Raw genomic sequence first — 12,608 nt, 5'->3', positions numbered from 1 at the left:
TGAAATAACATTAGAAGGATTGTTACAACGTGTAAATGGAATAAAACAAACAACATGTTTACTTGACCCACTTCCTGGGAAACTTATCAAGGAGCTTTTTGTATTATTAGGTCCATCAGTGCTAAATATTATAAACTTATCACTTTCCTCGGGCACTGTTCCCGTTGCATTCAAAAAAGCGGTTATTCATCCTCTCCTTAAAAGACCTAACCTCGATCCTGACCTCATGGTAAACTACCGACCGGTGTCTCACCTTCCCTTTATTTCGAAAATCCTCGAAAAAATTGTTGCAGAGCAGCTAAATGAGCACTTAGCGTTTAACAATCTATGTGAAACCTTTCAAACCGGTTTCAGGGCAAATCACTCGACTGAGACAGCCCTCGCAAAACTGACTAATGATCTATTGCTAACGATGGACTCTGATGCGTCATCTATGTTGCTGCTCCTCGATCTTAGCGCTGCTTTTGATACCGTCGATCATAATATTTTATTAGAGCGTATCAAAATACGAATTGGTATTTCAGACTCAGCCCTGTCATGGTTTAACTCTTATCTTACTGATAGGATGCAGTGTGTCTCCTATAACAGTGTGACCTCGGACTATGTTAAGGTAACGTGTGGAGTTCCCCAGGGTTCGGTCCTTGGCCCTGTACTCTTCAGCATCTACATGCTGCCGCTAGGTGACGTCATACGCAAATACGGTATTAGCTTTCACTGCTATGCTGATGACACCCAACTCTACATGCCCCTAAAGCTGACCAACACGCCGGACTGTAGTCAGTTGGAAGCGTGTCTTAATGAAATTAAACAATGGATGTCCGCTAACTTTTTGCAACTTAATGCCAAAAAAACGGAAATGCTGATTATCGGTCCTGCTAGACACCGACCTCTATTTAATAATACAACTTTAACATTTGACAACCAAATAATAAAACAAGGTGACTCTGTAAAAAATCTGGGTATTATCTTCGACCCAACTCTCTCCTTTGAGTCACACATTAAAAGCGTTACTAAAACGGCCTTCTTTCATCTCCGTAATATCGCTAAAATTCGCTCCATTTTGTCCACTAAAGACGCCGAGATCATTATCCATGCGTTTGTTACGTCTCGTCTCGATTACTGTAACGTATTATTTTCGGGTCTCCCAATGTCTAGCATTAAAAGATTACAGTTGGTACAAAATGCGGCTGCTAGACTTTTGACAAGAACAAGAAAGTTTGATCATATTACGCCTGTACTGGCTCACCTGCACTGGCTTCCTGTGCACTTAAGATGTGACTTTAAGGTTTTACTACTTACGTATAAAATACTACACGGTCTAGCTCCAGCCTATCTTGCCGATTGTATTGTACCATATGTCCCGGCAAGAAATCTGCGTTCAAAAGACTCCGGCTTATTAGTGATTCCTAGAGCTCAAAAAAAGTCTGCGGGCTATAGAGCGTTTTCCGTTCGGGCTCCAGTACTCTGGAATGCCCTCCCGGTAACAGTTCGAGATGCTACCTCAGTAGAAGCATTTAAGTCTCATCTTAAAACTCATCTGTATACTCTAGCCTTTAAATAGACCTCCTTTTTAGACCAGTTGATCTGCCGCTTCTTTTCTTTCTCCTATGTCCCCCCCTCCCTTGTGGAGGGGGTCCGGTCCGATGACCATGGATGAAGTACTGACTGTCCAGAGTCGACACCCAGGATGGACCGCTCGTCGGGACCCAGGATGGACCGCTCGCCTGTATCGGTTGGGGACATCTCTACGCTGCTGATCCGCTTGAGATGGTTTCCTGTGGACGGGACTCTCACTGCTGTCTTGGAGCCACTATGGATTGAACTTTCACAGTATCATGTTAGACCCGCTCGACATCCATTGCTTTCGGTCCCCTAGAGGGGGGGGGTTGCCCACATCTGAGGTCCTCTCCAAGGTTTCTCATAGTCAGCATTGTCGCTGGCGTCCCACTGAATGTGAATTCTCCCTGCCCACTGGGTGTGAGTTTTCCTTGCCCTTTTGTGGGTTCTTCCGAGGATGTTGTAGTCGTAATGATTTGTGCAGTCCTTTGAGACATTTGTGATTTGGGGCTATATAAATAAACATTGATTGATTGATTGAAAGTCAAACTGCTCAAGCCATGTCCTTCCTTGGTGGTCCTGGGAACCCGCAAGACGACGGCTTGAGACCGTCACAATACCGTAGCTGCGTTTGTCAAATATGAGTCATTAAATGACTCCCGCCTCCTGGTGGTAGAGGGCGCTAGTGATCCTTCTTGCGACTACTCGGCTGGAGAAGAAGGGAAATGAGTGACGTGATATGTGCTGGAGGAGGTAATAAAGGAAGCTCTCCATCGAGACAGGGAGACTTTTAAAACTGAAGAAAGATAAGGAAGACTTCTATAAACAAGTTATTGATGCTTTTGATCAGAAGGAGCGGGCATGGACTACATTTATAAGTAAAGGTAAGACCATAATAACGTTTTTTTTTAATTAAATGTGCTTTTCATAATGGTATCCTTATATTACACTCAAATTTTTACTGCATGCCTTTGGTAAGTGCCGGAGTGAGAAGAGGTTTTAAAATAATTAGCGCATGCTTACTTTTACCGCATGCCTTTGGTAAGCGCAGGAGTGAGAAGAGGTTTTAAATCAATTAGAGCCCCGGCGGCAATTCAAAGAAATATGGTAATTAAAAACTTGTTGAAAAATAAACAAGTGATTTTATTATAAATAAAGATTCCCACACATAGAAGTAATCATCAACTTAAAGTGCCCTCTTTGGGGATTGTAATAGAGATCCATCTGGATTCATGTACTTAATTCTAAACATTTCCAAACGAAAAAATAAATATTTAAACTCAATATTTATGGAACATGTCCACAAAAAATCAAGCTGTCAACACTGAATATTGCATTGTTGCATTTTTTTTTTTTTACAGTTTATGAACTTGCATTCATATTTTTTTAAAGTATTATTCAATAAATATATTTATAAAGGATTTTTGAATTGTTGCTGTTTTTAGAATATTTTTAAAAAAAATCTCACGTACCCCTTGGCATACCTTCGAGTACCCCCAGGGGTACGCATACCCCCATTTAAGAACCACTGGACTTGAGCACGGAACAAAACTCACTTGGCAAAGGTGTGACGCAAACAATGAAGCCACAACGAGTGATCAACAAAGGCAGACTTAAATAGTAGTCTCTTGATTAGACACAGGTGTGTCCCAAACAACAGAGGCAGGTGAAAATCCTAAGGAACCATGGTGACTAGACATAGGAGGTGCACAAACAGGAACTAAAGGAGTCTAAAACTAACAGAACATAACTAAACAAAACATGGAAAATTGTGATATTAAGTCGTCTCTTACCGGAGACTTCACTGGATTATGGGACCTCCTCCTGTAGCTGTCAAAAAGGCAGCTGTGATCTCGGCTCCTCGGATTCTGTCGGAGACACTGGCGTTCACCGCAGCCATCCGACTTTCAGGTATGACAGTATAATCTCACTAAAATACTATTAACACAATAAGCAGATAAGGGATTTTCCAGAATTATCCTAGTAAATGTGTATAATTACATCTGAAACGCGCCCACTGCCGTCGCCTGGAGCCGTCGCTTTTTCTTTTTTTTTTTTTTAAGTGCCTCACTCTAACTTTCCTCATCCACGAATCTTTCATCCTCACTCAAATTAATGGGGAAATCGTCGTTTTCTCGGTCCCAATAGCTCTTGCTGCTGGAGGCTATGATTATAAACAATGTGAGAAGCTCTACAGCCCGTGACGTCTGCTACTTCCGGTAAAGGCAAGGCTTTTTTATTAGCGACCAAAAGTTGCGAACTCTACTAAATCCTTTCAGCAAAAATATGACAATATCGCGAAATGATCAAGTATGACACGTAGAATGGACCTGCTATCCCCGTTTGAATAAGAACATCTCATTTCAGTAAGCCTTTAACATTGAGACTTTCATGCAGGTAGAGAGTACTGGTTCACTGTCCTCGGCCTTCCTGATGATCCAGGAGGGACTAACCCTGGCTCAGGCTATTCGGAATGTGAGGAGGCATGGAAACATTCTGCCTAACGTGGGTTTTGGATAGGATAGTCTTGTGACTGTGTTGGATCCATTATCAATCAATCAATCAATGTTTATTTATATAGCCCCAAATCACAAATGTCTCAAAGGACTGCACAAATCATTACGACTACAACATCCTCGGAAGAACCCACAAAAGGGCAAGGAAAACTCACACCCAGTGGGCAGGGAGAATTCACATTCAGTGGGACGCCAGTGACAATGCTGACTATGAGAAACCTTGGAGAGGACCTCAGATGTGGGCAACCCCCCCCTCTAGGGGACCGAAAGCAATGGATGTCGAGCGGGTCTAACATGATACTGTGAAAGTTCAATCCATAGTGGCTCCAAGACAGCAGTGAGAGTCCCGTCCACAGGAAACCATCTCAAGCGGATCAGCAGCGTAGAGATGTCCCCAACCGATACAGGCGAGCGGTCCATCCTGGGTCCCGACGAGCGGTCCATCCTGGGTCTCGACTCTGGACAGTCAGTACTTCATCCATGGTCATCGGACCGGACCCCCTCCACAAGGGAGGGGGGGGACATAGGAGAAAGAAAAGAAGCGGCAGATCAACTGGTCTAAAAAGGGAGTCTATTTAAAGGCTAGAGTATACAGATGAGTTTTAAGGTGAGACTTAAATGCTTCTACTGAGGTGGCATCTCGAACTGTTACCGGGAGGGCATTCCAGAGTACTGGAGCCCGAACGGAAAACGCTCTATAGCCCGCAGACTTTTTTTGAGCTCTAGGAATCACTAATAAGCCGGAGTCTTTTGAACGCAGATTTCTTGCCGGGACATACGGTACAATACAATCGGCAAGATAGGCTGGAGCTAGACCGTGTAGTATTTTATACGTAAGTAGTAAAACCTTATAGATTGAACTTTCACAGTATCATGTTAGACCCGCTCGACATCCATTGCTTTCCTCCTCTCCAAGGTTCTCATAGTCATCATTGTCACCGATGTCCCACTGGGTGTGAGTTTTCCTTGCCCTTATGTGGGCCTACCGAGGATGTCGTAGTGGTTTGTGCAGCCCTTTGAGACACTAATGATTTAGGGCTATATAAGTAAACATTGATTGATTGATTGATTTTTTGGAGCAGGTACCCAAGCTTGAAAAGCAGAGACTTAAAAACAAATAAAAAAATACAAATCAGCTTGTGTCAAAGAAGATCCCAAGACAACTGTCCAAAGCCTGCAAAGACACACAGCGACGACGACAGAGTGGCCTATAAATAACCCAGCACTTCGTTTATTTATTCACATTTCTCAAAAGCCAATGACGAAAATACGCCCGGTGTACAGATTCGGGTCGGACTTTGAAAGCGGGAGATGAAGCGGCGACTTAATAAGAGATGCTCTACTGATGCTGTCAAAATAAAAAAGAATTGGATATCACAGCTTTAACGATTCCACTGTCAGAATGAATGATGGCAGCCGGGGGAAGATATGGCGGCGTGAAAAGTCCGTCTGACATGTTTCATGCAGCACCGTGCCACTGCTCAGGTTTGGATCACCAGAGGATGAAGATATGGGAGGTTCGAGGGTGGCGGGGGGGGGTGATTGCGCACATCATGGCGGCAAAGACAGGTTGCCAAAGCCAGATTTATGAAAAGACTCATCTGTCAGTCTGACACATCTCACTTCCATCTTGGCCCCACAACAGCAAACAACAATCCTGCCTACGCGGTCAGGAAGGATTTAATCAATCAATCAATCAATGTTTATTTATATAGCCCCAAATCACAAATGTCTCAAAGGACTGCACAAATCATTACGACTACAACATCCTCGGAAGAACCCACAAAAGGGCAAGGAAAACTCACACCCAGTGGGCAGGGAGAATTCACATCCAGTGGGACGCCAGTGACAATGCTGACTATGAGAAACCTTGGAGAGGACCTCAGATGTGGGCAACCCCCCCCCCTCTAGGGGACCGAAAGCAATGGATGTCGAGCGGGTCTAACATGATACTGTGAAAGTTCAATCCATAGTGGCTCCAAGACAGCAGTGAGAGTCCCGTCCACAGGAAACCATCTCAAGCGGATCAGCAGCGTAGAGATGTCCCCAACCGATACAGGCGAGCGGTCCATCCTGGGTCTCGACTCTGGACAGTCAGTACTTCATCCATGGTCATCGGACCGGACCCCCTCCACAAGGGAGGGGGGGACATAGGAGAAAGAAAAGAAGCGGCAGATCAACTGGTCTAAAAAGGAGGTCTATTTAAAGGCTAGAGTATACAGATGAGTTTTAAGATGAGACTTAAATGCTTCTACTGAGGAATCGCTTCCCTTCTCACACACGTGTCCACTCTTTTGAAAAACATTTACTCTACTGTGGGTTGTTGTTTTTTTACAGTGTTAACTTAAGGTTCATTGTTTACTACACTTCATTATATACTGTATAAATAAAATGTAAATATTACATATATGTTATACAAACCCCGTTTCCATACGAGTTGGGAAATTGTGTTAGATGTAAATATAAACAGAATACAATTATTTGCAAATCATTTTCAACCCATATTCAGTTGAATATGCTACAAAGACAACATATTTGATGTTCAAACTGATAGACATTTTTTTTTTTGGGCAAATAATCATTAACTTTAGAATTTGATGCCAGCAACATGTGACAAAGAAGTTGGGAAAGGTGGCAATAAATACTGATAAAGGTGAGGAATGCTCATCAAACACTTATTTGGAACATCTCACAGGTGTGCAGGCTGATTGGGAACAGGTGGGTGCCATGATTGGGTATAAAAACAGCTTCCCAAAAAATGCTCAGTCTTTCACAAGAAAGGATGGGGCGAGGTACACCCCTTTGTCCACAACTGCGTGAGCAAATAGTCAAACAGTTTAAGAACAACGTTTCTCAAAGTGCAATTGCAAGAAATTTAGGGATTTCAACATCTACGGTCCATAATATCATCAAAAGGTTCAGAGAATCTGGAGAAATCACTCCACGTAAGCGGCATGGCTGGAAACCAACATTGAATGACCGTGACCTTCGATCCCTTACGGCAATGTATCAAAAACCGACATCAATCTCTAAAGGATATCACCACATGGGCTCAGGAACACTTCAGAAAACCACTGTCACTAAATACAGTTTGTCGCTCCATCTGTAAATGCAAGTTAAAGCTCTACTATGCAAAGCAAAAGCCATTTATCAACAACATCCAGAAACGCTGCCGGCTTCTCTGGGTCCGAGATCATCTATGATGGACTGATGGAAAGTGGAAAATGTGTTCTGTGGTCTGACAAGTCCAAGTTTCAAATTGTTTTTGGAAATATTCGACATCGTGTCATCCGGACCGAAGGGGAAGCGAACAATCCAGACTGTTATCGACGCAAAGTTCAAAAGCTAGCATCTGTGATGGTATGGGGGTGCATTAGTGCCCAAGGCATGGGTAACTTACACATCTGTGAAGGCACCATTAATGCTGAAAGGTACATACAGGTTTTGGAACAGCATATGCTGCCATCCAAGCGCCATCTTTTTCATGAACGCCCCTGCTTATTTCAGCAAGACAATGCCAAGCCACATTCAGCAAGTGTCACAACAGCGTGGCTTTGTAAAAAAAGAGTGCGGGTACTTTCCTGGCCCACCTGCAGTCCAAACCTGTCTCCCATCGAAAATGTGTGGCGCATTATGAAGCGTAAAATACGACAGCGAAGACCCCGGACTGTTGAACGACTGAAGCTCTACATAAAACAAGAATGGGAAATAATTCCACTTTCAAAGCTTTAACATTACTTTCCTCAGTTCCCAAACATTTAATGAGTGTTGTTAAAAGAAAAGGTGATGTAACACAGTGGTGAACATGCCCTTTCCCAACTACTTTGGGATGTGTTGCAGCCATGAAATTCTAAGTTAATTATTATTTGCAAAAAAAACTAAAAGTTTATGAGTTTGAACATCAAATATGTTGTCTTTGTTGTGCAGTCAACTGAATATGGGTTGAAAAGGATTTGCAAATCATTGTATTCTGTTTATATTTACATCTAACACAATTTCCCAACTCATATGGAAACGGGGTTTGTAAATATTACATACATGTTATATTTATATTGCTACTATGGTGCATTTTTTGTCACATTTCGCCCTCTTTTTGTGCCCTTGTGTGCATTACCCTTTCCATACTTTGTAAGTGAGCTACTGCGTGGAACAATTTCCCTTGTGGATCGTTAAAGTTTGTCTAAGTTTAAGTTTAACTAAAATTTTGAGCGTAACATTCCAGTGGAGCACCCGAAAGACTGTGTCTGCTCGCTAGCTATAGCGAGAGATTAAAGCTAAGTCCACTTCAACGACAATATTTTCATTTTAACAATTAGTTTTATTAGCCATCGTTAGTCAAAATAATAATAATTTAAAAAAAAAACAATAGGTTAATGGGCAACACTAAATTGGCCCTAGTGTGTGAATGTTGTCTGTCTATCTGTGTTGGACCTATAATGAGGTAGCGCCTTGTCCAGGGTGTACCCCACCTTCCGCCCGAATGCAGCTGAGATAGGCTCCAGCACCCAGCGAGACCCCATAAATAAAAAAATTAAAGTTTGGTCAGCAAGTGAGCTAGCTAGTTGTCAATTACTCTAGTTAGCTACTACCAGTGCATCTGGAAAGGATTCACACAGCTTCACTTTTTCCACATTTATGTTATGTTACAAATGGAATAAAATATTTTCTGTCCTCAAAATTCTGCACACAATACCCCACAATGATAATGTGAACAGCATTTTTTTGTTTGTTTTTAGAAATTTCGTGAAAATGTATTATACAAATGAAAAAAACAAAGAAATCAGCACCCTCCACAACCCTGAGAGGGACAAGCGGTAGAAAATGGATGGATGGAATAAATAAAAAAACTAAAAGCTTGGTCAGCAAGTGAGCTAGATAGTTGTCAATTACTCTAGTTAGCTACTACCAGTGCATCTGGAAAATATTCACACAGCTTCACTTTTTCCACATGTATGTTATGTTACAAATGGAATGAAATATTTTCTGTCCTCAAAATTCTGCACACAATACCCCATAATGATAATGTGAACAGCATTTTTTTTTTCTTTTCCGAAATTTTGTGAAAATGTATTGAAAATAAAAAAAACTAAGAAATCAGCGTCCTCCACAACCCTGAGAGGGACAAGCGGTAGAAAATGGATGCATGGAATAAATAAAAAATTAAAAGTTTGGTCAGCAAGCGAGCTAGACAGTTGTCAATTACTGTAGCAACTACTACCAGTGCATCTGGAAAGTATTCACACAGCTTCACTTTTTCCACATTTATGTTATGTTACAAATGGAATAAAATATTTTCTGTCCTCAAAATTCTGCACACAATACCCCATAATGATAATGTGAACAGCATTTTTTTTTGTTTTCCGAAATTTTGTGAAAATGTATTGAAAATTAAAAAAACTAAGAAATCAGCGTCCTCCACGACCCTGAGAGGGACAAGCGGTAGAAAATGGATGGATGGAATAAATAAAAAAACTAAAAGCTTGGTCAGCAAGTGAGCTAGATAGTTGTCAATTACTCTAGTTAGCTACTACCAGTGCATCTGGAAAGGATTCACACAGCTTCACTTTTTCCACATTTATGTTATGTTACAAATGGAATAAAATATTTTCTGTCCTCAAAATTCTGCACACAATACCCCATAATGATAATGTGAACAGCATTTTTTTTTTGTTTTCCGAAATTTTGTGAAAATGTATTGAAAATAAAAAAAACAAAGAAATCAGCGTCCTCCACGACCCTGAGAGGGACAAGCGGTAGAAAATGGATGCATGGAATAAATAAAAAATTAAAAGTTTGGTCAGCAAGTGAGCTAGATAGTTGTCAATTACTCTAGTTAGCTACTACCAGTGCATCTGGAAAGTATTCACACAGCTTCACTTTTTCCACATGTATGTTATGTTACAAACGGAATAAAATATTTTCTGTCCTCAAAATTCTGCACACAATACCCCATAATGATAATGTGAACAGCATTTTTTTTTTCTTTTCCGAAATTTTGTGAAAATGTATTGAAAATAAAATAACTAAAACATCAGCGTCCTCCACGACCCTGAGAGGGACAAGCGGTAGAAAATGGATGCATGGAATAAATAAAAAATTAAAAGTTTAGTCAGCAAGTGAGCTAGATAGTTGTCAATTGCTCTAGTTAGCTACTTACACTTACAGTGCATTTGCAAAGTATTCACAGAGCTTCACTTTTTCCACATTTTCCTCAAAATTCTACACACAATACCCCATAAGGACAATGTGAAAAAAATAAAAAATTTACCAGAAAAATTTTGTGAAAATGTATTAATAATAAAAAATAAATACAAGAATAAATCAGCTCAACCCAGAAAAGGACAAGTGGTAGAAAATGGACGGATGGATGGAAATCACATGTGCATAAGTATTCACAGCCTTCGCAATGAAGCTCACGAGCATCCGCTTTCAACTCATCACCCTTGAGATGTTCCTACAGCTTAATTGGAGTCCAACTGTGTCCACAGTCCACCTGTGCCTCAACAAAGTACTGAACAAAGACTGTGAACAATTATGTACATGTGATTATATATTTTAATTTTATACCAAAGTTGCAAACCTTTCTTTAAAAAAAATTCACATTGAACTTTTGGTGGCATTGTATGAAGAATTTTGAGGACAAAAATGAAATAATACCATTTTGGAAAAAGGCTGTAATATATGAAAACCAATGTTCCTACAGCTTAATTGGAGTCCAACTGTGTCCACAGTCCACCTGTGTCCACAGTCCACCTGTGCCTCAACAAAGTACTGAGCAAAGACTGTGAACAATTATGTCCATGTGATTTTATATTTTTATTTTTACCAAAGTTGCAAAACTTTCTTTAAAAAAATTCACATTGAACTTTTGGTGATGATGTCGATAGAATTTTGAGGACTAAAATGAATTTATACCATTTTGGAAATAAGGCTTTAATATAAGAACATTTTAAAAAGTAATTACTTTCTGGATGCACTGCAAGTTCAGTTGGTAGCTCATTTTTAACTTGCTCATGATATATATTAATTATCTCTCTCAGTTGTATTTATGTAACAATTGTTTTTAAAATTCTTTTAAATGCAAAGCACTTTGTGCTACATTTGAAAAGTGCTCTACAAGTTAAGTTTACCTGATTTATTGATTTGTTGTCGAGCTACCTACATCTTTGTCGGCGAGCTTTGTTTTCTTTTTTTTACAACTCGCGCTTTATTAGACACCGTGGCTCATATGGTAGAGCGGGCATGCCAGCAACTCGAGGGTTCCAGGTTTGATTCCTGCTTCCACCCTCCTATCCACGTGTCCTTGGGCAAGCCACTCCACCCACTTTGCTCCCAGTGCCACTCACACTGCTGTGTGAATGTGGAAAATATGTTTAGTGGTGGTCATCAGTGCATTTGTTCTGATTTGTTATCCTCTTATTTTTGTCAGAGAAAAATACGATTGTTGATTATGACGACAGCGAATATTATTAGTCAACAAAATCAACACTGCTTTCAACAGCAAATGTTGATTTGAAGTACAAGTGTTTTCGGTTAAGAGCTCCGTCGCAGAACCAATTGAGGAATTCCTGTAACTCATAAGATGGTTTGTTCTTTTACAAACCCCAAAACCAGTGAAGTTGGCACGTTGTGTAAATGGTAAATAAAAACAGAATACAATGATTTGCAAATCCTTTTCAACTTATATTCAATTGAATAGACTGCAAAGACAAGATATTTTACGTTGGAACTGAGTAACTAAATTCTTTTTTGCAAATAATTATTAACTTGGAATATAAAGGCAGCAACACATTGCAAAAAAGTTGTCACAGGTCATTTTTACCACTGTGTTACATGGCCTTTCCTTTTAACAACACTCTGTAAACGTTTGGGAACTGAGGAGACCATTTTTTTAAGCTTTTCAGGTGGAATTCTTTCCCGTTCTTGCTTGATGTACAGCTTAAGTTTTTCAACAGTCTGTTGTGGTATTTTAGGCTTCATAATTTGCCACATATTTTCAGAGGGAGACAGGTCTGGACTACAGGCAGGCCAGTCTAGTACCCGCAAGCTTTTACTACAAAGCCACGCTGTTGTAACGCATAGCTTGGCATTGTCTTGCTGAAATAAGCAGGGGCGTCCATGAAAACGTTGCCTAGATGACAACATATCAATCAATCAATGTTTACTTATATAGCCCTAAATCACTAGTGTCTCAAAGGGCTGCACAAACCACTACGACATCCTCGGTAGGCCCACATAAGGGCAAGGAAAACTCACACCCAGTGGGACGTCGGTGACAATGATGACTATGAGAACCTTGGAGAGGAGGAAAGCAATGGATGTCGAGCGGGTCTAACATGATACTGTGAAAGTTCAATCCATAATGGATCCAACACAGTCGCGAGAGTCCAGTCCAAAGCGGATCCAACACAGCAGCGAGAGTCCCGTTCACAGCGGAGCCAGCAGGAAACCATCCCAAGCGGAGGCGGGTCATGCTCCAAAACCTGTATGTACCTTTCAGCATTAATGGTGCCTTCACAGATGTGTAAGTTACCC

The sequence above is a fragment of the Nerophis ophidion genome, linkage group LG08 (genome assembly GCF_033978795.1).
Source record: "Nerophis ophidion isolate RoL-2023_Sa linkage group LG08, RoL_Noph_v1.0, whole genome shotgun sequence".
Lineage (NCBI taxonomy): Eukaryota > Metazoa > Chordata > Actinopteri > Syngnathiformes > Syngnathidae > Nerophis > Nerophis ophidion.
This window is presented reverse-complemented; position numbering follows the sequence as displayed.